Here is a 4,171-nt window from a genome sequence, read left to right as displayed (position 1 = left end):
AATGATATACATATACAATACATAAAAGGCAGTAGATCGGGTTGTTTGCCTTAGAAGCCCACAAGCCAGGTGCTCTAGCCTACCACATCCTTATCATACTCCTCTATAGCTGGAGGGAATTGCTATCATCTCACACTCCCATAGCCCCTTCACACTGGTTGGAATGCTCTGAGTTAGGAGTGGAACTTAAAGAGGTCATGATTATGGGATGGACACGTGGGTTGTTCAGTGAATATCGTGGTAGTATTTGATGTACCATACAGCAAGTGTCAATTGGCTCAAGGAACAGTTGCTAGTGGTCACATAAGAATTTTGCAATATGGTATGCATAACTGAGGACAACCTACAATCATTATGGAGAACATGACTGAAAGCATGTTTTATTGATGAAGACTCAGGAGTCTTTGATAGGGTATTACAAATACCCAATTCTTTCATTTCATAAATAAGAACACTTGAGACCAAAAAAATTATGTGTCTTGACTAGAAAGTAAATGACTTGAATGGAGGTTAAATGACTGTACTGTAAGCTTTATGAAGCTGGGGACATTTTGGTAATTGCTATATCCCATTGCTTGGTAGAGTGCAAAGCACTTGGGAGAAGTTCCCTAAAATTTTGTTGAGTTGAATAAATGAACGAATGAATGAATGAATAAACTGGCCAGGGTCAAACAGGTTAATGGCAGAGCCAAAAGAAGAATTACAATCTTCCTCTCCCAGCTCAATGATTTGATCCCCTGTGTATAAGACTGTATGTCACACTGTTATCAATGTTCTATGAATAATTCATCACGTGGCACAAGGCACAAAAGGTCATGGACACATTCTAGAACTGAATATTTTAAGGATTTACCTTTTCTTCTGTTTTGTAGCAGCTCCTATTGATCATACTCATAAATGAAGAGGAAATATTTGGGTTACTATAAAGCTTATATTTATCTTAATGTATTTCTGTAAATACAGATATTTTAAAATACAACAAAATTGGTCTAAAATGAGCTTTCACAAATTTTTTTTCTCTTCGGTAGTTATAATATTTTGTCATTTTCTTCAATAATAGAATATATTCAGGTTTGTCTTTATTTCCATTAATTAAATGATGAAAGATAAAAGTTTAAATAATTACTGATGTGTCCCATATGCAAGCATGAAAAGCAGAGCGAGCACTGTCACTGAAAGGTTATGTCACTCAAGCATTCATTAAACATTCATTAGCCTCACCTCAGGTAAAGGTGTCCTTATTTACATATTTGCATACTCATGCTCTGAACAAGATTTCAAAAATGTTTATGATCCTATGACCACCTTAATTATGAATTCCCAAATAGATAAAGAATAAATAAATAAATAAATAAACAAATCCTAATGAATGTGGTCATTTTTTTCCCTACCTGGTCCTTTATGCAGTTCAAAGTACAAGGTGACATGAAGATAAGTGCAGTGCCAGTTTGGGTGCCTCCATCTCCCTCCTGAATCTTGATCCAAAGCCAGAAGGGGTTTGGGGTAGGATGCTTGGTCATTTGGAAAGCTGCAGGGGTTGGCCTAGCAGATGGAGAAAGGGGAAGTTTTCCGTGTCTGAATGACATCCTCATCCCCCAACATATGGCTTTAACCATTTTTTTGTGTTTCACAGAGAAACCACAGGCTGGAACGTATTTAAATTCTTTGGTAAGATTTTCGTGAATTTTCAGCAGAAATCCTCCACTGTGGTTCTGGGGTAAGGCAGAACACCACTGGGGATGTGTAATCTGGGAACTGGCCTTTGCGTCTGGTCTAAGTCCTCACTAGTTTCAGATACTCCCAGGTATTTTCCAACAAGTCATCAAAATTCCAGCAGTGATGGGCAGAGATGGGTGCAATGGGGCATCTTATAGACGATATGCAATTTCTCAGTGTAGATCTGATCAATCTTATTTAACTAACACATAGATATCAGGCGATATAAATTCTGTTTCCTTCCACCACTTCAATGAAGTCACTAGCTGTGGTATCGCGACGGTCACATCGGCATTACGAATTTCGTACTCAGCCAGAAAGCTCTTCACAGTTTCAGCATCCAGCTCACCCTGAGGGCAAGAGGCTTTCAGATGAATGCGTCCCTTATCTTCTTCTAAAAACCGATATTATAGGGTTTGTTGCTCAAGTGAATGCCAAAGCCTTCCAGCACGTTTTCAATTATCTTCTTATGTCTCAACAGTTCAGGACATCCAGAATAACCAGGATCAAGTTACATGTTCGGGCCACTGCAACGACTTGATGGCCTCTGCCTCTCCCATCCTTGGCACCCTCAGTGATACCTGGGAGATCCAGGAGCTGGATCTTGGCCCCTCTGTATCTGATGACACGGGGCACAGTGGTTAGAGTAGTGAATTCAGGCTGCCACCTCAGAATATACCCCTGCCAAGTTACTGAGCTGGGCTGACTTCCTCATAGTTAGAAAGCCCACAAACCCAATTCGAGCACCACCTGTCTTGGCTACAACAAAACCTTCCGGCTCACCAGCACCACCACCTGTTCGAGTAATGAGTTCTCCGCGAAGCTTACCAGAGCGAGCCTTAAGCAGCCGTATGTGGTGTGCAGTGGTCTTGTTCTTTTAGTCCGAGCCATCTCGGCTTCGATCTCCGAGGTGTTGGCTAAGGTGCTGCTCCTAATGGCGAGTCCCCGGGGGTGCAGTGGCCTCCACACTGACTGCCTCTGTCACATACCCGCCAGCTAACCTGCCAAAGCCAGCAGGAGCTACTGCATTGCGCCGGCGCGTTACTTCCTACTTCTCGCGAAAGTTCAGGGTGTGTGTCTTCTATTCGCCGCGACGATACAGCGCGCGCGGAAGGGTCTCTCGCCGACACTCTTCCAATTCCGCCGTTTTTGGAGGAAGGTATTCTGTCATTTCTTTTTTGGGTCCTGGACTGCGTCAGTGAGTTTGGACCTCTGTTCTGGCCCCTCTATGCACACAGGTAAGTATTGTCAAAAACACACAGTAAAACAAAGCAGAAAGATGAGTTTGTTTGCAAGGCTTACGACCTGCAAAACCGGGAAACTCAAGGCTGCGGGAGCAATAAGTTCCCTGCTAGTTATTTACTAAAGGTGTTTTGTTTGTTTGTTTTTAAACACTACATGATTATATTTTAATACATAACCAAAATACAGAACACCGTAGTACTTTTTTTTTTTTTTTTTTTGTGGTACGCGGGCCTCTCACTGTTGCGGCCTCTCCCGTTGCGGAGCACAGGCTCCGGACGCGCAGGCCCAGCGGCCATGGCTCAGGGGCCCAGCCGCTCCGCGGCATGTGGGATCTTCCCGGACCGGGGCACAAACCCGTGTCCCCTGCATCGGCAGGCGGACTCTCAACCACTGCGCCACCAGGGAAGCCCCACCGTAGTAAATTGATGGCAATAAAACACAGCATTTCATTTGCATTGCATGACAAATAGTTAACATCCTTAGTCATAAATGAGTTCTTAGAAACCAGTAACAAAGGCATTGATATTACAAAGAAAATGAAAAAAAAAAAAAGAAGAAAGTGAAATAACACAAGGGACTAGTAAGGACTAAAGGGGTAAATGCGGACTTTGTCTTTTTCAGCTGAAGCCTGGTGGCCTTCTTCCTTATTTGGCTCAGAGTAGCTGAGTCAGGAACAAGGAATGCCAAAGATGGTGTGAACAGATTTGGCATCTGCGGATTGGCTGGCGTCCTCTGCTAATTTCTGAGAAGAGCTGTAAATTCCTGTAGCTAATGTTAGGTAAGGTTAAGCTTCATTTTTTTCGTTAATGTGCCTGCATTAGCCAACTCCATTTTGTCCCCAACAAAAGTGATTCCATTTTTGTTTTGGTTCTATGGTACACATGTATGTATACACACATCCACACAAGACCAAAGGCCTGGTGAGCTGGGAGGTCAAGCTCTTTTACAAGAAGGAATTAGAAAAAGACCGATTCCAGAGGATGGATAGCTTCTGAGTCTGAGGCTCCACCCTGGTGGGAAGCCAGTTCTGTCCAAATGCCAGGTTACAGCTGACAGCACTGGGGGCCTGAAGGACTGGGCTGTGAGAGGAGCTTGAGTGGACAGAGGAGCCTCCATACCCGCTCCGGGACTGGTGGCAGGTCCAGCCCTGCCCCAGAAGCAGACATTGGGCCCCATCTGAGGGTAGGGGGCCTGAAGAGCCGAAGTGCTA

The 4,171-nt window shown here is 43.8% G+C and overlaps 1 pseudogene; it reads right to left on the bottom strand.

Moving 5' to 3' along the window:
• Nucleotides 1-1,542: 1,542 nt before the first annotated feature.
• Nucleotides 1,543-2,887, bottom strand: LOC101274318 (developmentally-regulated GTP-binding protein 1-like; annotated as a pseudogene).
• Nucleotides 2,888-4,171: the final 1,284 nt, after the last annotated feature.

This window comes from Orcinus orca, chromosome 9, assembly GCF_937001465.1.
Source record: "Orcinus orca chromosome 9, mOrcOrc1.1, whole genome shotgun sequence".
In the NCBI taxonomy this organism is placed as follows: Eukaryota; Metazoa; Chordata; class Mammalia; order Artiodactyla; family Delphinidae; genus Orcinus; species Orcinus orca.
Note: the sequence above shows the minus strand (reverse complement) of the source record. Positions and strands in the feature narration are given on the sequence as shown.